This window comes from Cnephaeus nilssonii (assembly GCF_951640355.1).
Source record: "Cnephaeus nilssonii genome assembly, chromosome: 5".
NCBI classification, from domain to species: domain Eukaryota; kingdom Metazoa; phylum Chordata; class Mammalia; order Chiroptera; family Vespertilionidae; genus Cnephaeus; species Cnephaeus nilssonii.
The window spans coordinates 100,896,619-100,918,472 of record NC_137076.1 but is presented as its reverse complement, the minus strand read 5'-3'; the positions used below and the strand labels follow the sequence as shown (position 1 = coordinate 100,918,472).

General features: G+C 49.6%; 1 protein-coding gene across 6 annotated transcripts in view; it reads right to left on the bottom strand.

Moving 5' to 3' along the window:
• TENM2 (teneurin transmembrane protein 2) overlaps positions 1 to 21,854 on the bottom strand; it is a gene marked incomplete at both ends in the record, with an annotated part of 890,113 nt that overhangs the window by 194,088 nt on the left and 674,171 nt on the right. The window lies entirely within an intron of this gene.

Genomic DNA, 21,854 nt, shown 5'->3' with positions numbered 1-21,854 from the left:
CAATCAATACGTCAGCCATGCTTCCCAGAGAGCTGCTCAGCCCCTGCTTGTCACAGAGGCAAACATGAGGGCCCTGGGTGCTCTGTGTCTGCTGGGGTGTCTTTAAACGTCAGGCTTGTCCGTACAAACCCAAGGAAGAGACTGGGCTTTCCCTTTGAAAACGGAAGCTTAGTCAAGCAGGGTTTAGGAGTGGAAAGGGGGAGCCACGCCCACTGAGTCCAGTGGTTCAGCGTGGTCAGGCTCACAAGGGCCTCAGAGAGGATGTCAAAGCCCCTTCATAGACCAGGTAGGATGATGGGAAAGGTCAGGGCTGGGTCTCCCAGCTCCTGAGTCAGCCAATTTAGTCAACAATGCCAGGCTCCCCTGGGAAATGTAGCCAATTGCAAAAGTGCCACTGCCTAGCGAAGAGAACCACTGTGGAATAATCAGAGCTCAAGTGCAGGAGTGCTAACCCTCAACGTGCACAGGCCACCTGCAAACAGCGGCACTTCTGCAAACAGTCGTGAAAATTAACACATGCAAATGAACCTACTCAATGACATGGAGACAATTAACATTTATTTTGACAAGGTGCCAGGTGTTGGGTTCATTAGGTTAATTGTATCATTTATTTGTTTTTTTTATCATTCAGCAAATATTTATTGAGCACCTACTGTGTGTTAGGTGTGTCCTAGGCACCCAGAATAAAGCTGCTAACAAGTCCACATTCTAGTGGGAGACAGAGAAACAAAACACGTAAGTGAAAAGTAAAGAGTATGGGGTTAGGGAATACCAGGTTGTGGGGGGACGGAATTAAAAGTTCTTTTGTTTAAATGAGGACTGGCCAAAGATGGCATCTGTGATAGGTGACATCTCAGCCCAAACCTGAGAGACATGAGAAAGTAATTCATGCTGACAACTGGGGAAGAACATTCGAGGGTGGAGTGGAGTTAGTGGCTTCTACCCGAGTCAGAAGGGACGACACTGAGGATTCTAAAGAGGATGAAAGCTCACTTACTTCCATTCCAGCCCAGCGAGGTGGTAATGAAATCTACATCTTCTAAAAGGGAAATCGAGGCTTAGGGAGGTTAAGGGACTTGCCCAAGGAAATGGGAGATCTGGGATTCAGACTTACTTGTAGACTCTGGTAACTGCAGAGTGAGAGCCACCAACCCCCGCTCTCCTGCGGTCAACACTGACAGGACAGGTGGTGACAGCATCACTTACTGAATACTGCCAAGGCTCACTCAGGGACAGACACCTCCCTTTGTAAGCAGTCACCCGTCCTCTATAAAAACGCCCCGTTTGCTGTTTAACTGAAAGGAATCGCCATTGTCAATAGAAATTACACGTTAGGCAACTTCAATAATTCACAATCAGGCCGAGGGACACTATGTTTGGTGTCTTTGGGGTGCTCCTTCCTCACAGAGGAGGGGCCCCCTGCAATGTATTCATAGCATCCTTCTTAGGGATGCTGCCAATGCCAACACCTGCTCAAAGGAAGAGACGCAAAGAAATCCAGGAGGGATGACGTTCTTGGAAATGCCGTAAGTCTTGAAGGAGTTTTTAAAAAAATCCCTTTCAAACTTCCTTGGTGACGTGATGTCTGATTTCCCTCCCACTGTATCATTATACATTAAATGGAGTGAAATTTCAAAGTGCTGACGTTACACCCACAAAGCCCTTGCGAGCAATGGGGCATGCGTACCCATCTCCCAAGAGTGCTCTGGCACCCGACGTGCCTGTGTCCAACATCCAGCTCGCATCTCCCCAAATGGTTGTGAAGCTTGCGGTGCAGGAATCACACAGCAGGGGAAGGAGGACTTCGAGGTGATGCCAGAATCCTGGCAGGACCGCTGGGCGAGAGAGGGGCTCTGCAGAAATGCACCTGCCTTCTCACCTCTCCCTGCACTCCCTGGTCCTCCAGCCACGGTGCTCAAATGGTCATCGTAGGGGTGCTGTTTGTGTCACCCACGTTCCGGTCCCTTGCGAACGCATGGAGGCTTTCTGTCCCTCCTTCCCGGGCGCCTCGAGGACAAGGTGACAGTTGCACGCGGCAGCCCTGGGACCAGGGAACAGTGTATTCTCGAGACAAGAAGAATCCACATGGAGGGACCAGCACATTAATCTATTCTTGTGACAGGCTCAGGACGGTACAGCGAGTGGGGAGCGGTACGGAATTAATCAATTCCTGTGCTTGGAGAGAAAAAACTGGGGCTCCACGCAGCTTCAGGATGTAAGGAGCCCCAGGATGGTGTCATCCCTGCCCCTGTCATCCTCGCGGATGCACTGCAGGTGGCAACTGCGGACGCTGGGTGCGTGATGGCTGGTGAGCTCAGTGACCTCTAACAAGGACCCCCGCTCTCAGCATCGCCAGGCAGATCAATACGCAAGATAGACACGCGCTCACAGCCACTTTCTGTCCCTGTGCCGGGTCTCTCCGACTGCACCCTGGAGGCCTGGCCGTGATGGTCCCATGTCCCATTGTCCCCTTAGCCAGCTCATTCTCAGGCACCAAACACATGCTTGGAGCCATTCGCCACACAGGGTATCATTCACTCTGTTCCTGTTGCTGCTTTTCCCAGGAAAGAAATAAAATAAAAGCCTTTCTTTCTCCGAGAAAGGACCCATGTGATCAAAATACCTTTAGAGAATGATAATATCGGTAGGCTTTATTCAGCAAATAAATCATGGTCTGGGATTTTTAAGAGCTTTTGTGATAGCAAAACACATTGCCACGATCCGTATACAGACACCTCAGCGCACCTTTCTCCACCCCCCTCCGGAGCTTGTCATTCAGTGCTGACAACCCAAACAATCTCTGCCTTTCTTTCAGAAAACAACCAGCAGCCCTGGGAAAGGGGGGCTAGTCTGAAAGAGCCCCAACCACAAAGGAATGGCGATGCAGGTTGCATGCGGCCCCCGGAACCCCAGGAAGCAGACATGGTGAGCGTTGCAGAGGATAAGATGTCACATCGATCGGCAGAGGTGCCATGCCACTGGAACAAAGAGGGAGAACTCCCCGGTGGAAAAGGGCCACACTCCGTTCCTGGGGCACATTTCTTCCTTCCCTAGGCTGCAGCCAACCAGAGGAGGGTCTGGATTCATTTCCCTTCCTGAGTCCCCAGCAGCCCCCCCCATAAACTAGGGAGCCTTCTGACTGAACTCTGGACCCCACAGCCAGGCAACCTGAGACCCGCAGCAGAGGCAGGGAGGCCTCAGGAATGGGGCGAAGGAAGAGCCAGCTCCCCACCTTGGATCCCTGAGATATAACGGATCCATCCCCATCAGGGTCCAAATCTCCGTACGACTACGTAGAAGCAGAGGACCCTGTGCAAACCCATTTACCTCCCTGAGCACCACGTTCCTTAGCTAGAATAGAAGCTAACATTTTGCAAAGTGCTGGCTCAGTGTCATGCTTGGTACCCAGCACTTTATAAGCATTCCCTTATTTCTCCTTTCCAATAAACCTAGAGGTAGGCACTATTATTCCTTCCATTTCACAGATGAGAGAATGGAGGTGGAGAGGTGCTGGGAAATTGGCTCAAACTGACAGGGCAGGTAACTGGTTAGAGAAGCCAGCACAGGCTCCCAGCCACATAGTCTTGCTCAATAATTATATCTCTACTAGTGACCCGGTGCATGGATTTGTGCACATTGAAAGGGAATCTGGTGCAGGTGAACCAGATTCAGGGCTGAAAGGGCCCCAGCAGCAAGCTAACCTACCGGTTGGAGCGTATGCCCCCTGGTGGTCATTGCGCATCATAGCTACCGGTCGAACGGTTGAATGGTTGAATGGTCAAATGGTCACTTAGGCTTTTATATATATAGATGGGGAGAAAGGTGGTCACACTGATCTGATAGCGTGTTGTGTGTATACAGGAGGCAGGGGTCTGGGCATATTAGACACACAGGAGGCACTGAAGAAATGTGTCTCACTTTCTGCTGGGTCATGGGTCATTGTGTCATTACCACAATGGCGATCATGGCTAACTTTTACTGAGTCCTTAGTGTGTGCCAGGCACCAAAGTTATGATATGTGTATATTATTTTCCCATTTGACAGATGAAGAAATCGAGGCTCAGAGAGCTGAAGTGACGTGCAGCTGGAAAATGATAGAGGTGGGATTTGAACCTGAGCCATGTGACACCTAACGCTTGTGCATTGTACCTTCCCAGTTCATAGCAGGACAACTGTCAGCTCAACTCTAACACTAGTGAAGACTGGGGATGTATTCTCCCTCATTTGCATAAACCCTCTCTCAGAGAAAGCTTCGTGGCTTCCTTCCTGCATCGCATCAGAATGGCAGAACCACAGTCAAGATGGGCTCAAAGGTCATGTGGGTCCAGACCTTTGCTGGGCAGAGATGACCTTGAGCCCTGCTTAGGTGAAATGCCTTGCCCAAGGTCTTGACTACCAATGACTGGCTGAGCAGGATTGAACCTTGGTCTCTTGACTCTGTGGTTTTCTCTCTATTGCCCTCTTCCACCTCCCTAAAGAAGGACAGAGAATTCTGAAACCTACAGGCAATGCGGCGCCTTATTAATGAGAAAATGAGGGACCACAGAGAAAGCTTCTTCTCTCACCCACTTAAAATTGTTATTATTATGATTTGCAAGGTAAGGGCATGAGCAAAAATGACCTGTTAATAAATTAGTCAACAAAGGAGGCATTCTGATCCTTTCGGATCCCAAATTCATCAGATCGGGTTTCTATGATAAATTACTTCTTCTGCAGAAGTTCATTCACAACTAGAATCTGAAATCACCATTTTTCTATTTCTACCTGCACCAACGGCGCCATGGTCGATACAGATGCGCTCCCTCCTGCATGGGAACTTGGTAATTTTTCAGGAGTGAGAAATGAGTTGAAGAAATAAGGATGTTGAGCAAATCCTGTATATAATTCTCATCTCAACTTGATCATTTGTTCAGCGGAGCCAAATTAGGCACGTGGGGAGGCTGACGATGTTCTTTTCAATTTTTAATTCTTGACATGGTTCGTTCAGGGATTTTTTAAAACTCAGAAATCAAAAATCTTGTATTAGCAAATTGAGCTTGATCTTTCTCTTAAATGGTTTTTAGTTAAGTGGATTTCACAGGTCTAACCTGAAACACTTTAAACTTGATTCTGTTGGAAAGGAACCGCATGTTAAAAAAAAAATTAGTTCTATCTCTCAGGGCCTTATCATGTAGTAGGAAATGAAATTCCCAGAAATACGTAGTCCTAGTCCTCTGATATGCTAATATCAACATGGACAACTTTTTACTGAGAGAGAGAGAGAATCTGGGACGGGGAAAGAAAGGATACTTTCTTTTTGAAACGCAGGTCACCTGTAGCCATTAAAAAAAGAACCACATTTTCATCTGCAATTAGATAAATGACACAATTAGACTTATTTTGGGTTTGTGACAATTTACTTAATAGAGCTAATTTCAGGGGTTTTATGCGAAACTCAAGTCCCACACATTTCTTTCCTGCTAAAGGTTCACATTTCTCTTAACAGGTAGCAGCGTTGTAACAGCTGTGGCATTTTTGGCTTATACAAAGCATTCAGTGACAGCAGAAACATACGACATGGTTCATAATGAACCTCCCTCCTCCCTTTGACTCATGCTCCCCAACCCCACTTAATTCTGTGGAAGACCGCAATCCAGGTGCATCCCGATTCACCTGCAGTTGGGGGGCGGTGTCTCTAACACCAGCCTGGGATACAGATTCCCTCAGACCTGCGTGTTTGGAGCTCCAGAAAGATGAACATATTTGTTGAGTTCCCCAACTTTACATTACTTAGCTCCTTTAGGCTGAAGTTTCTAAATATATCCCCTCCTGCCCGGCCGGTGTGGCTCAGTGGTTGGGTGTTGACCTACGAACCAGGAGGTCAGGGTTTGATTCCCCGCCAGGGCACATGCCTGGGTTGCAGGCTCGATCCCCAGTAGGGGGCGTGCAGGAGGCAGCCGATCAATGATTCTCTGTCATCATTAATGTTTCTATCTCTCTCCCCTTTCCTTTCCTCTCTGAAATCAATAAAAAAAAATACTTAAAATAGATAAATAAATATAACCCCTCCTGGTCTTCTCTGATTTGATTTAATCGTTAATGTAACATAAGACACTCCTGAGGTAGGTATTTTATCGTCCCAATTTTACAAATGAAGAGAATGAGGCTCACTGCACTTCTGCAATGTGCCTAACGCCAAGGGTTGCCAGATTTATTTTTTTTCTGAAATTTGTTAAATCTGGCAACTCTGCAAGTTCCCAGAGTGAGGACCAAATCTTCCGCAGCCCCAGGAAAGGCCTTCGAAGTAGGCGGGGCCCTCAGATCCTAGGCTCCGCTGCAGATCTGTCAGAAAGAACTGTACCTTTCAACTCGGACTGTCATTTACATTCAGCTTCTGGTCCAACAGAACTACAACATGAGCATACCATATGTGACTCGAAAACTTCTACTAATCACATTAAATAAGTAAAAAATGAATTTAATAGTATGTTTTTCTATTTTTACTTTAAAATATGTTTTTAGTGATTTCAGAGAGAGGCAGGGAAAAGGATAGAGAGATAGACACATCAATGATGACAGAGAATCATTGGTTGGCTGCCTCCTGCACGTCCCCTACTGGGGATCAAGCCTAAAACAAGGGCATTTACTCCAACCAGGAATTGAACCATGACCTCCTGTCCAAATTTGGTTCGTATTTTCAGTGGTTCAAGGGAAATGCGGTATTGCCAAAATAATAAAAGCGTGTTAAACAGAAAAATATTTTATATTGCTTCAGTTTTAAAACTTCAATTAATTACAATGAAATCAAGTGGAAAATTCAGTTCTTCAGTCACGCTGAACATGTTTTAGTGCTCAATAGTTACATGTGGCAATTGGATGGAGCTGTTTCTAGATCATGTGTTTTCTTTTTTTTCTTAATTTATTTTTATTTTTATTGCATGGTCCACACTGGGGATGGAGCTCGCAACCTGGGCATGTGCCCTGACTGTGAATCAAACTGTGACCTCTAGGTTCATAGATCGATGCTCAACCACTGAGCCACACTGGCCTGGTGAGACCATGTAGTTTAATGGGGTTCTTCTGGGCTGATTTCCTCCTCAGTGCACGCTGGGATATTTTATACCCACACCTCTGACAGCATTTATGGCTTTACAGGGTAATGATTTACCGATCATCCTACCTTCCCCTCCCCCAAACTTTGAGCCATGAGCACCGGGAGGGGTGAGACTGAGTCTTCACCACCCCCGCCCTCCCCCCCCCCCCCCATTTATAAATTTGTCCCAGGAACCAGTATCAGGTTTAGGACACACTAGTATCCAAGAAATAATTATGGAATGAAAGAATGGCTTGACCAGTCGGGTTTATAAAAATGCAATTAACTGAGGTCTTACAGTGTACCAGGCTAGGGATAATAATGGTAATAGTAATAAGCAATATCTACTGAATTCTGATTCTGTGCCAGGCTCTCAGTTACTACCAGCTTTTAAGGCATTTCTCATTTAATCACCCCCCTCCACCCCACCTCACCCCTGCCAAAAAAATCACCTTTGAGGCAGGAATTATTATTCCCACTTTACAGATGAGAAAACCGAGGCTTAGAGAAATGAAGTAACTTGCCCACTCTCACACAGTTACTCTGTGCCAGAGCCAGGACTATGCAGACGTATCTCAACCCCCCCTCCCCCATCAGTGTTTCCCTAACCTCAGTCATCATGGGGCAGGTTCATGCTTTTCACTCAATCTGATGTCCACTGGTGCTCTTTCCTTAGCACATTTTAAAATCACCCCCCGATTCAGAAAACGTTAATCCACTTAGCCTCCTCCCCAAATAATGTCTGTGAAATGAAAAGCTTGATGTTTTAGCGATAAGGTTTAGTGACGCATTGAAATAGACACGTTGAAATCAAGTTTGCCCACACGCCACACAAAGTCATAGTGTGCGTGTGCCGCCTGCCGCACTTGGGGAAGCACTGCCCCTGCTCCATCACATCTGACTTCGGCCATTTGTCCTTCTGTTCCCAGGGACCCGGCGCTAACCCGGCGCTTTCCCTGCCCTCTGCAGGGGTCTAAGCAAGAAAAACACCAGCAGCAGAGGAACGGGCTGAGCGGAGGGCTTTTCTCATGATTGCCAACTGTATAAAAGCAACACACACGCAAAGCACAAGACTTAACCTCCCAGCTCCTCCACCTTGAAGTTTTTCTTCACTTCTTCAAGGCCAGAGGACAAAGACTGCTTCAGAAGGCTGCGTCCATGGGTCAGGGCACCCTGCTGAGAGCTTCCCCACTTTCTGCCAGGCGATGCCAGGAGGAGTCTGGAATCTATTAGCATCCGCGAGCCCGTATGCTCCCTGCCAGTCTTCTGCTCAGCCCCGAGGGGAGGGCGCCTCCTTAGCCCAGACCACCGCACGTGCGTTCCTGGACATCCCAGTTTTCACTCAACTCCTAAATTCACCAGCAATCATCGGGCATCTACTATATATATCCAGACGCTGCAAACCCTCAATGCAATTTTCCATAAGAATGACACCAACACCAATGTAAGTGCTTACTATGTCTAGACGCTGTTCTAAGAACGTTAGATATTTAGACAAAATTTTTAGGTTTTTTTGTAGATCAAACATGGTAAAGTATCAGTAATTTGACATGGTCCAACCTAAATATATTAATCACTTAATACAATATCTCGAGAACAGATGCTTTCATTACACCAATTTTTAGCTGAAGAAACCATGAGAAAGAGAGATCGAGTGACTTGACCAAGGTCATTCTGTCAGTAGCGGTAGAGCTGGGCTTTGAACTTGGGGACTCCTAACTACAATACTTTTCACCTTTTACAGTAAAAATACCCCCAAAAGAATACTGTCTTCTGAGGCTAGACTCCATTTCAGGTGCCCTGTGGGTAAAATATACTTTTGTGGAAATAATAGAGCATGGTGGTTAGAGAAGCTTTGGAACCAGGCCGACCTGGCCCTGAGGCTCTGCGAAAATTTTGCTCTTTGTTTTTCAATCTCTCAGACTCTCGGTTTCCCTCTCTGTAAAATGGGAATGTTAAAACACTCTAAACTCACTGGGGGTTTGCGACATTAAATAACATAAAGGATGCAAATCACGTAGCTCAGCTTGACACAGAGCTAAGAGCGCAACAGGGATTGTGTGGACTGGCCAGAAAGAACCCTGTCCGCCTGGAGATAAACTTCTCTCCGATTCCAAATAGCGAGGCCACAAGCAGACAGCCCGAGCCTAAATAGGAGAGCGCCTGCCATCTGAATGAAAACCACAGAACACTTGTGGGGAAACACTCAGGGATCGCCTCCTGCAGAGCCACTTTCCCGAAGTGGCTGCAGAGACCTGGAAGGGGGCGCACCTGGGCGGAGAGGCCTACCTGCCGCCCTGGCTCCCGAGCCGCCCTTTCGGAGGGACATGCTAAGTGCAGTCTCAGACCTGCTGTCCTGACTAACACATTTCATGCACGTGGGTATCGGTGGCAACAGGCAGCAGTGGTTGGGAGGAGCACTGGGGGAAAGAGAGGAAGGTGCTTGCATATGTGTGTGTGTGTGTGTGTGTGTGTGTGTGGGGGGGGGTCGGGACTCTAAATGGTTTCCATCCCCGTCTCCCGAGCTGCCACAAATAACAGTCTGAGTGAAAACCGTGTGCTTCCCGTGCCGATGCAGCTTCAAGACAAGCCCCCAGCCTCCCTGTTTCCACCCAGACTGCCGCCCTTGACCACCGCCTATGTTAATATTCTGGAGGGGCCATGGTGTAAAGAGCACATTAAAGCGGCTGGGAGTGTGTGGCTGGGAGTCCAGGCAGGGTGCTCACAGGGTTAGTGCTGACCCTGCACAGGGCAAAGGCTTGTGTGGCCGGAGGGCTCGGGGAACAGGCATTCCCTCCCCTCCACTCAGCACCTGGTGCGGAGTCAGGTCCTGGGTGCGGCGATGACTCAGACACGGCTTCTCTGAAGAAGCTGGCGGTCTAGGCCGGTGGGTTCAGGCTGTGGTTCCCAGACCAGCAGCCTCAGCACCCCGAGACTTGCTAGAGCTGCACATTACGGGGTCTCCTTTCGGTCCTACAGATCAGAAACGCAGGCAGGGATGGGGCCCCGCTGTCTGCGGAGGAACAAGCCCTCCAGGAGATTGATGGATGCAGTTTGAGAACTGCTGGCGTTGAATGAAGCTGGGCTGGCGGCAATGCGTGGAAGAGAACGTCAAGAAAGAACAGGCTCCGCTGGACTATTTCCAAGAAGGTGGAGGAGGTGCGCAATTCCCCAACCCCTCCCTCCGGGCGCCCTAGGGCTCTGCTCACCCGGAGAGGACGTGGGAGCACCTGGAAGCTGCAATGTGGAGAAGGGACGATTCAGCCAGGGTGGAGAGCTGGAGAAAATGCCAGACCCAGGCCTGGGCCAAAGTGCAACGGTGAAGTAGCTGGTGGTCCCTCCAGCAGGTCTCCTCTCCTTCCAGTCCCTGCGCCCTGTCCATTCTGCCTGCCAAGATGACCAGTCACCAGAGAGGCTCACGGCCACCTCCAGACTTAGTCAGGCCACTTGCATGGACACCTTCCCAGTACAGGGGACACTGCCTGGATGCCCAGCCACACACTACCAGCCACTTCAATAGCATTTTAAAAATCCATCAGAACTTACACGTCAATTCATCTGCATCCCTGAGTACAACGTCCCATTTTCTCCCGGTAATGGCTGTGCAAGGCTAGAGGAGAATCACGAATTAAGCCAAACATATCAACTCTAAGGGTGAACACTTGAGGCGCTGTGTCTGTTAGTGGCGGGGAGAGATGTTGAGAGAGAAGATATTTCAGACAGTGGCTCCCAGATGGCAGGGAGACAAGCCCCCTCCTCCACTGTCTGGGCAGCCCTGACTGGAGGCAGGTGGGCCTTGGGGTTCCCTGCTCTGTGTGGTGGGATGACTGCATTCCCATCCTGCTCTCAGGCCCAGAGCTTCCCAGAGCCACGATGCACGGGTAGCTGTGGCGGGCATGTGGGGTAGCTGTGGCGGGCATCAGGGGTAGCTGTGGCGGCATCTGATTGTAAATACCATCTGTAAGCACTCCCAGGGCAAATTCCTTTTTCCTATAGTCCCTGAGGCCGGACTCAGGAGTTTGGGTTCAGCTGCTGAGCATCTCATGTATTAGCTTAGGGCTATTAGAGCTCAGCTCCACCTAGCTTAAGCAAAACATGGGCGAGTTGGAAGGCGGTTAGACAGCTCACAGAAGGAAAGGTGCAGTTCACGCAAGTAAAGGGGGGGGGGGCGGAAGAGGGGAGGCACGGAAGGCCATGGCCACTAAAGAATGCCACACTCATGTTTGCAACCCCTGGGGCCACCAGAGAAAAGAACGTTCCCTCCATTTTCTAGCTTCACTTGTAGACATCCTTGCCTAGGGTGTCTGCTTGTCTCCACTGGGGTCCCTGCCTCCCCTGCGTCAATCACTGGGCCAGGAAGGGAACAGAACACTATGACCCCACCTGGGCTCAGGGTGTGACCGAGAAGACAGGATGAAGAGGGTGTTGATGATAGAACTGGCCACCAAGTAAAATTTCCAGACTAAGAAATAAGAATCAGGTCCAGCCAGGGTGGGTCAGTGGTTGAGCATTGACCTGTGAACCAGGAGGTCATGGTTTGATTCCTGGTCAGGGCACATGCCTGGGTTGCAGGCTCCTTCCCCAGTGGGGGATGTGCAGGAGGCAGCCAATCAATGATTCTCTCTCATCATTGATGCTTCTATCTCTCTCTTCCTCTCTGAAATCAACAAATATATATATAAAAGATATATGTATGTATTTAAAAAAAAAAGAATCAGGATGTCAGTTAAACTTGAAGTTCCCATACACTATTTGGCACATATTTACTTCTACTAAAAGCATTATTCGTTCTTGACCTGAAACTCCAGTTCAGCTGGGTGTCCTAACATTGAATCCGGCAGTGCTGTCGCCAAGGGAGTTGGTGTGAGTTGGGCTGCCCTGCTGTGCCTGCCACAACCTGCCAGGAGCCTTGCAGAGGGACCGAGTTCTCACGGGGGACGGCACTGTCCATGCCCCGCAGCCCAGGCCCCTTCTCCATGCAGCCTTGGGATGGCTCTCTGCCTGATGAGAATCCGGATCGGGCATCTACACTTTCCACAAAGTGTCAAAACGCCTGGCTGGCTGGGGTGTAAAGCATATGGGTGACTCTTTTTATCCACCACATGGAGTCCTGGGTGGGACCTGAAGAATTTATCAGAAAATTTCAGCTCGGATAAAATTAGGACTCCACTCTCGGCAAGCTCCCTGGAGACATCTGACATTGAGGGAGTCAGCGTGGGGCGCACCAGCCGGTCTGGGCCCATCCCCTGGGCTGGACGTCAGTTCCCTTCCTCCTCGAAGGCTCACTGCAACCGTGTGCAAGGTCTGCCCCCTCCTACTCTCGGCTCAAAGTTTGGAGCCCCGAGCTCTCCGCAGGCTCCATTTGCGCCAACCATGTTGATCCCTGTAAATATTTACTGAACTGGCTCTGCCGTCAAGGCACAGCCGTATTTCCTCTTCCATCTGAAAGGAAGTTTATTACACAAAGTAATAGGTGATGTCTTCTTACGACCGCATAAATCTGCTCCAGTACCTGGGAGCTGAACTTCTTAGCAAGAATAAACAGTTGTTCCCGAAACATTCCATGCAGAGGGAAACAATAAAACCAGAAACAAAGGCAAGACAGCAAACAAAACGTACACCGAGGTTTATTCTCTGTTCGAATATTTAACACGGGATAGAGCCACCCAAAGCTGACGTTCAATTCTATTTCCTAAAGTGGGAAAACCAAGCAGTTGGACTGGATTTTTCTTTGCACAACACCTTCTCATTCTGGAGACGAGGAGTGACTTTTTTTTTTGGCGCCAAGTGTCCAAGAAAGAACCCTGAGCAATGGGGTGAAGTACTGATCTCGGACTTAGGACACACAAAGCCAGTCCCGGGTCAAGGTCAGTGCTGCGCAAGATCTCAAGCAGAACCACGTTTCCTTTGTGTTCTCCAATCTCATAGCAGAGGCCACGGTGCCCGAAAAGCTCTGGGTGAATTATCTGATAGTTTTAGTGAAACACGAAGCCCAGGCAGTGTGCTTGGATTTAAGGGGAGCATAACATTTCTTCTTCTGGGAAAGCCCCATGCACTTGGACAGACTCCTTAATGAAGGGGCAATGACCTCAGAGCTGACCTTCAACGTCCTTTCCACAGAGCCCTGTGCTTCGTACAAGGTCAGGAGCCAACTCTCATCCGGTGAGCGTGACTTAGGGCTCTCCAGTCTTCCTGGGAAATGTGACTTAGGGTCATCGTGTGTGTGTGTGTGTGTGTGTGTGTGTGTAGCTAATTTCCTGTCAGGTGCATACGTGACCACTCTGTCCATGGGAGGGATTATCATTCTAATAAGTGGCTTTAGCTAATTAGTTTATTTTTGCTGAGATGGTCCCATTCCACACCCCTAATGCGATGCCCTGTTCTCAGGTAGAGATTGGAAAGCTGGCTGAGTCTTGAATGGTACTGATTCACCTGTGCTGGTTCTACCTGGGGAGGCGGCTGTGTATTTGGGAAGGGCAATAACGAAGTATGTCTGGTTCACTACTGTGTACCCCAAACCTGGCATAGAAAAATCTCTTTATTTACCCCCTGCTTTTGCTGAGCACCGTGCTAAGGGCTGTTCAAAAACCGTCTCATTTAATCTTTACAAAACCCCTTTGAGACAGATACTATTACTGTGTCCTTTCACAGGAGGAAACTGAGTCACGGGGAGGTGAAGGGCGTGACCTGTGCTCATGGAGCTAGTAAGTAGAAAAACCTGGGACTGGATGCTGGGCATCGTGGATTGTGGAGTCTGTTCCCTTACCTTGTCCTAGGAAAGACTGGTTTTATCAATTAATAAGGGGATGACTGGTACGAGGAAGATTAAAGTGCTCTGTGACACAACCATGGCCTCCAACCTTAGTTATCAGGCCCAGAATCCACATAAAACCCCCTGAAAGCACTGCCATTTCAGCACTTCTCTCTGTGGCTCCAGCCCGTGACCGCCCACCCCCTCTACTGCTCATTCTGACTTCGCCCCTCAGAGCGTGTGCTTCACAGCTCACGGGACGGCTCATTGCTAATCCCATGTCAGTAGATAAGCGTTTAGGTGGACACCGCTTCTGCCTGCTCTTTGCATGTCGAGAGGGGTCCCGAACACTCAAAGGAACTGGGGGTCAGACCTCCTCACAACAAGACATGCTTCTTGTGACTGCAGGGCCGGGCTGAGACTCAGCAGAGGCCCACCTGAGATCACACCTTGAGACGAGCGAAGAAATAACAAAGCTCCCCTCTCCAGTCCTCCCTGGAGAGGTGAACAGACCACACCGAGTCCGAAGGCGTATTTTTCTCAATTCACAGATTCGCTCCGGGGAAGGGAGCATCACACCCCTGAGCTTAGGTGGGTGGGAGCCAAGCAGGGAGCGCAAAGCCCACCTGGGCATCAGTGGCTAATGAAGCCTTCGCTGCCGGTCAACGTGGCAGCTATTTTAGGTCAGACAACCTCTGGGTGGTCTCGTTATGCTTCCCTTTTATCACGTGTGATTCACACAAGCAAGTCTCGAAACAGTGGGGTTTCTGCCAGCCCACAGGACACGTGCTTCTCTAATTCCACACCAAAGAGGGGGTCCGCTGGACCCACACGTTTGTGTCTGCTCTTGGGAACTCACACTTCGTCCGTAGACAAGAGACCACGGGAGCAAATGCGACTGTTTTCTGCTCCCTACTCACACCACCGAGACTCAATACTTGAGTCTTCCTTTTGCCACTTGAATGCCAATTTTCAGTTTCCGGTAGAGATATCAGTGTTCTCAAGCAGGCGTCATCTGTTTTTCTTTTTTCACGTCATCTGTTAATGTCCATTATCAATGGGGAATAGTTACCCAACACCCACACACCTTGGGGGGCAGGGAAAGGATTCTACGTTCCAACCAAACCAATTTCCAAAAATCGCTACAAAGAGAAGTGTCAACCACGTCTCCACGTTCACCATTTCAAAAACTTTTAATGACTCTTCTTTTCAACAAGTAATGCCATTAGCATGGATGCTATGCAAATGATATGCAGGGCCTGCATTTGTTTGGCTTCCTCGAAATTGTTTCAGAAACCTGATCACATCAAATATTTTCAGTTTATGCAAAACAGAACGTCTCAATACATTTTTTTTTTGAAGGGGATAAAGTTTTCCATTTGCATGTGAGTCCCAAGTGGTACATTTTACACTTCGAATGTAGGATGAACACATTCCCAGGTCTGTCCTGCATTTTGAAACTTAATCATGACAGTTACTTTCATATGCCAAGGGCCTTACTCATCTGAGCTTGGATGACCTTCTAGGGACATTGATGACCTTTTAGGGACAGCTGACCTTATAGGAGCCGAGCACAGAGATGGCACCCAGGAAAGCTGTATCCCCATAAAATATCCCATTTTTGTAGTTCGCTATTTCAGACAGTGTGCTTTCATAAACCGACCTCAGGTCATCGTGCAGAACTCAGGGACAAGAATCCGTGACCTGCAGCTAAGAAACCATTCAGGCCCTGGGACCCACAAGTTCGCATCCGAACCCTCTTCAAGACTGCACTTCCCTGGTTTGGCGCGGCGGCCCGGCCCGGCAGCGCCACCTTCTCCCTGCCAGGGAGCCCGTGAGCGGGGTGCTGGCTTGAGAGAGCCACGCATGATCACACTTACTGTAGCATCGGCTGTTTTTTTCTTAATTGTCCTGAGATCCTAGAAAGGAAACCAGCGTCTGTGCTGACAGAGGAGCTCAGCGTGAACCCTCATTTTTCACATGGAGCTAATTAAAAACTGAAATTAGTTAAATATGGAAATGACACTTGCAAGCACTTTAGTAGAATTCTGGCAAAATCCCTCCGGAGTGCTGTGACATTACCTGCTGCTTCGAAACTCCCCGACTGAATTTCACAGTTAAAAGGCTGAGCAAAGGGAAAGTTATTATTGAGATTTCGGATTCAGAATGTGCCTGTAAAACTCCCAATTAAATTTCACGGCTGGCCCTTGAGTGGCTGGCGATAATCTAACGCAGGCCAATGGAGAGGGCCGCCAACAATGGGCCTGCCAGCGGAGGCCCGATTACCCCCTTTAGGCATGGCGCGGTGGGTGGCAGCGGTGCCACAGTCAGAGGGTTAACACGGCTCTTTCTCCCGGAATCTGACTCAAGGCGGTTCACACAAACCAGTCCCAACAAAGAGCCTAGACCCGTGGTCGGCAAGCTGCGGCTCGCAAGCCACATGCGGCTCTTTGGCCCCTTGAGTGTGGCTCTTCCACAAAATACCATGGCCTGGGCGAGTCTATTTTGAAGAAGTGGCATTAGAAGATGTTTAAGTTTAAAAAATTTGGCTCTCAAAAGAAATTTCAATCGTTGTACTGTTGATATTTGGCTCTGCTGACTAATGAGTTTGCCGACCACTGGCCTAGACTTATGCACGGGGCGTGAGGGGGCCAAGTACAGTTCCTGAGGGGTAACAAGACACACTTCTCACATATGGATTCTTTTTATAGGTCTCTTTCCCCACCCCACCCCACCCCATCTATCTATAAATAAATGTATATATATATACATAAAGTACACACACATATATATAAATAAAGTATATATATATATTCTTCCATACATGTATATGTCTTATAGCCATGTCATAGGTTGTTTTTTTTTTAATCCTTATCCAAGGATATTTTTTCCATTGAATTTTAGAGAAAGTAGAAGGGAGGGAGGAGGAGTAGGAAAGGGAGGGGAGGAGAAGAAGAAAGAGAGAGAGCGAGAGCGAGAGTGAGAGAGAGAGAGAGAGAGAGAGAGAGAGAGAGAGAGAGGCAGGCATCCTTGTAAGAGAGACACCTCGATTAGTTGCCTCCCACATACATCCCGACCAGGGTCGGAGATAGAACCTACAAACCAGGTACGTGGTGCCCTGGACCGGGAATTGACCCACGACCCTTCCGTGCTCGGCCAGTACTCTAACCACTGAGATCACCAGCTAGGGCAGCATGTCACAGTTCTTATTCAGCATTGTGATTACCCATCATGGGCAGGGCGGTCCAACAGCGCTGAGTCTCACAGGGGAGTGAGAATGGTCTCCTCTTAAAGTCCCTGGTGGAATAAACAGCCTTTGCAAATGGACAACGATGCGGAAGGGGGACCTCCCGGCGTGCGTGGAAACAGACCACCGCCTTGACAGGCAAAAGCAGCCGCGCTTGCTCACGGGCAAATTATGGTGTTTGTCTACATCTGCATACGATTTGATCAAACCCGCCTACGCGTCCGATGGCTCTGGATTGGCCGCAGAGTATTTGCGAAGTCCAGCCGCTCTCCAAACAACTGGTGCGTTGTGATTTTATTGTTTTTTCCAATACCCCATCCATTTGCCCTTGAGGCACTCCCTCCCCCTGGACCCTGGCCATGACCGAAGCAGGCACTTGGTCCCGGCCTGGGCAGGCCGGCGAGAGGAGCCCTGGTGCCAGTGCCGGCCCTGCTCTGGGAGCCGCTGGCAGGGAGCCGGGGGCGGGCTGGGCTGCCAGGAAGATCTCTCTGGCAGCTCCCACGCTCCTCGTCTCTCCTCCGTCACACCCGGGCTGTGTGCGTCCGGGTCTGGAAACCGTGGCGGCTTACCCAGCTGGATGGGTGAGATGCTGCAGCTGTACCATCAGGCCGGCTTATTCTTATTGAATTTTGAATATCCAATTTCAAAGCAATTCCAATGAATGTGCCCAAGGCCGCGGATCAGCGTGGCTGCTGACACTCTCGGCAGCAGGGCTCTGAAGTTCATATTTCTAAACAAAGGCGAGATTACAGAAGCTTTCCTTGTCAGGACTGGCGCCTCAGAAGAACCCTCTCTACCAACTCTATTAGGACCCTTGCTGACAGCGACGAAAGCTGTCGGGCTAATCCGTGGTCCTCGCTGCTCAGGCCGCGGTGGGCGAGCCAACTTCTCCCACCGATTAAAGGCGAGTAGGGGGCCCGGCTGGTGTGGCTCAGTGGTTGAGCATTGACCCAGGAACCAAGAGGTCACTGGTTTGATTCCTAGTCAGGGCACATGACCGGGGTTGTGGGCTTGATCCCCAGTGTGGGGTGTGCAGGAGGCAACTGATTAATGATTCTCTCTCATCGTTGATGTTTCTCTTTTTCTCTCCATTCTCCTTCTCTGAAATCAATATATATATGTAAAGATGAGTAGGGAGTGAAGTGGGGGGAGTTTAACCAGACGGGAAAGAGCCAGGACACGGAAGTTGGCACCTGCGACCCCGCTCACAGAGTGCAGGCTGGACAGGCACGATGCCCAGGAGCGTGGCCCTGAGCGGACAGGGTGGCAGGGCTGACCAACCATCCGGGAAATCAGGAGCCATTCCAAACTTGTCCTCGAACAACTGTACCCCCACCCCACCTCCATCACAATGGAAAATAAAAATAAAGAAACACTATCCACACTGTGGTGTGACTGGGCCCATCTGGGAACCCTGCATCACCTGGAGTCTTCCTACCAGCTCCAGAAATCTGTCTTCTCTCACCCCAACACTGACTTCTAACCCTGCTCTACCCGTGCCTGGAAGGCCTTTATTTCAAATGCACGAAGGACGACTTAAGCCACAAGGCAGAGGCTAAAGAGTTGCAGAGCAAAACAGCCCGGAGACAAAGCCTGGCTGAGGTTGGCTGGACAGTCACAGCAGCACCTGCTCTGGCTTCTTGCACGAGGACCTGGGGCGCGTTTAGGGCTTGGCTCGCCTGGAAAACTGTTTTTGAGAGGCCTCGGGACAAAACCAGCTCAATAACTATTGATGTTCACAATGTGACAACTCCTTCCCTCAGGGGGGAAAGGAAACCTCAGGGCAGAGAGCAAGGAGGCCTGTGGTGGCTCTGAGTGACCCAGACAGCGGCTTCACAGCACAGGCTGCGGCCTGCCCTGCCTCACACTGCGCCCCATAGTCGTGGCCATTAGTGGGCACTCAATGGGTATTTACGGAATGAATGAACAAGCAAAGGCTGCCTTTATGTCACCTGGGGTGCAATATGGATTTTAGAGTCAGAAACGACTCCTAATATGACCACTGAATGGTTACACAGCACTGGCTGAGGTATCTCTAGGCCTCAGTTTTCAACCTATAAAATGTGTTGGGTAATGGGACCCCCTATATAGGGCTGTTCTGGAGACTGGAGGCCACCGCTTACAAGGGGGTAGGTCTCAACTCCTTCTCTCCCATTTATCAAATGGATAAGTCCCCACTCTGTGCCTCTTGCATAATAACCCTATGGCTTCTGCTTCAAGAAGAAAAGAAGTATTTCGAATATATAGGAGAGCCTTTATTTTTTGAAAAAATGTCATAATCCTTCAAAAGGGACTGTTTTGCCTGCTCAGCGCAGTTAGTGTTGGGGTGTGTCATATGAACCTCAAAGGTATGCCAGCAATGATGGCGCCATGATTTTCCTTAAGGACTAGTTCTTTGGATTGGGATACAGAGTAAAGACATAGAAACCAAAACGTACAACCAACAGCACCAGGATAAAGCAAAGATACCCAGGATGGAAGCAAAGGAAGGCTGCCGATGTCAAGACCTCAAAGGCTGGGGCATACCGGGGGAGCTGGGTAGATGTTTCTAGAAAGCAGAGGGAAGAATAGCTACTCACAGGTCACTCCCCTTGAGTGTGCAGCCCTGTCAGTTTCAAATCATTCGCTCCTCTGAGCAGACAGCGCTGCTGCTGAGATACCAGGGTCGGGAGATGTTTTTAGTTACAAGCAGAAAAAGTCCTGCGGTAGCCCTGAAACCCCTGCCCTCATGCCTAGGAAGCGCTTTTTAATATTTATACATCTAAAGAGGGTTTGCCCTTGCAGACACGGAAAATCATTAGGAAGCCTCCTCAGGAGGCTGTAACTTTGGTCAAGGTCACGCACAAATCTACGCTTCACATTTCCGCCCAGGCTTGCCAGTAGGTGCCACCTTTGTGCCACAAACCATCCCCGGCCCTCGCTCTACTTTATTTCTAGGTTATCAATTTTTAAACAGAGAAAAGGAACAAAAATGTGCTTGTGAGCACAATTCTGAGCATATAAAAGTTGAAGAAACTTTTCTTTTTCTCCTCGTTCCTTGGCATGTCTATTTAACAGAGCTTTTTATTTTTATTTTTTTTTACTTTTTTCCCTTCCAGCACAGCAGATGAATGGGCAAACCACGGAGCCGGCGCTCAGAGCAATGTCTTGTAACAGCTCTAACTTTGGTTTGGCATGTCACCTGTCTAACGAGAGCGGGGAGAGGAAATATTCCATCAAAGCTGTGAGCGTGGAAGGAACAGCCTGGATGGCGTCCAAAGACACACACAGTCTCTTAGCAACTTCTGAAGTTCAGAAAAGCCAGCACTTGGGTCTGGGAAGCCGCCCGGTGGAAGTTCCAACCTCCCCAACCATGGATCACTCATCGCCACGCCCCGGGGGGAAGTGGCAGTCACTCTCAGGATCTGTGCCCAGGCTGCCGAACAGCAAGTGGCCCTCCGAGGGCAGGCAACACTGCTCCAGAAAACGAGACAAAATGACGCCCCCTACCCCCAAACGCATATAAACCGGAGCTAGGCAGGGAGGGTCAGACAGACCAGGATTGACAAAAGCGTTGTAGGAGCATAGTGGCCTCCCCCCCACGAAACGCATAAAATTAACCTCCACAGGAAGACAAGGAAAGGGGATCAGGCACGACCTAGTCCAACACTGACTCTCTAAGAATTGGGGTTTGCGCCTCTGCCTTGTGGAGAGAGGGCTTTTTGAGAATCCTTCTTTCTCGCTTATCTCTGGGGAATGGGAGACCCCGAGCACTCGTTACAGATGTTTGGGGGATCATCGGGTAGCCCCCAGCCCTGCCTTTTGTAGCTCAGTGGGGAATGTGTATTTGGGTGAGATGAGGACTCTATGAATTTGACCAGAAAGCCCACCTATATATCCTTAACATTATCCCCCCAACCTGATGCTGACTGTTTATCTTCACACTCTAACCCCTGACCACCCGGAACCTGGCCCTGAAGCCCAGCGAGGATCGTTACGCTCAGAGAACCCAGTACACGATGGTCGGGAGGAGACGTCCAGGCCCTCTGCAGCCTCCCCCCAAGGGCAGTGGTCGGCAAACTCATTAGCCAACAGAGCCAAATATCAACAGTACAACGATTGAAATTTCTTTTGAGAGCCAAATTTTTTAAACTTAAACTTCTTCTAACGCCACTTCTTCAAAATAGACTTGCCCAGGCCGTGGTATTTTGTGGAAGAGCCACACTCAAGGGGCCAAAGAGCCGCATGTGGCTTGTGAGTCGCAGTTTGCCGACCACTGCCCCAGGGTATCTGCGCCTTGTCTGCCCCTTCCTCTCGGGCAATGAAGTCCCAGGTAGGTGAACCGCCATTTCAAGCGAAGTGAAGTGGGTGCTTCTTAAACCTTTGTTCCTTCTAGTGCCTGTTGTCCTTAAAACCTCATTCGGTAACAACATTGGGAAGTTTATTAAATCCCGTTCTACTGTCTTCCAACTTTTTCATGGCTCGTGTGAAAACAGCTTAGGAGGTACATGGTGTGTCCCAGAACCCCCAGCACCAGCCAGCCCAGCTGGTGTGCACGGCCGTAGCAGACACCACTGAGTTGTAGGAGCAGGGAAACTTCTCTTACTCCCCCACCCCCCATTCCCAGAGGCCAGCCTCAGGTCACTGTGTCCAGGATAGAGTGCAAGTCTCATCATGCGGATGGAACCCTGCCTGGAGCCCCCTTCTCCCCCAGGTACAGCCAATGGCCGACCCTGAGCACGCAGCCTACACAATGCCCCCCTCTCGCTCTCCTCTCGGCCTGCCTTGCTTCCGTCCTTGCTCGG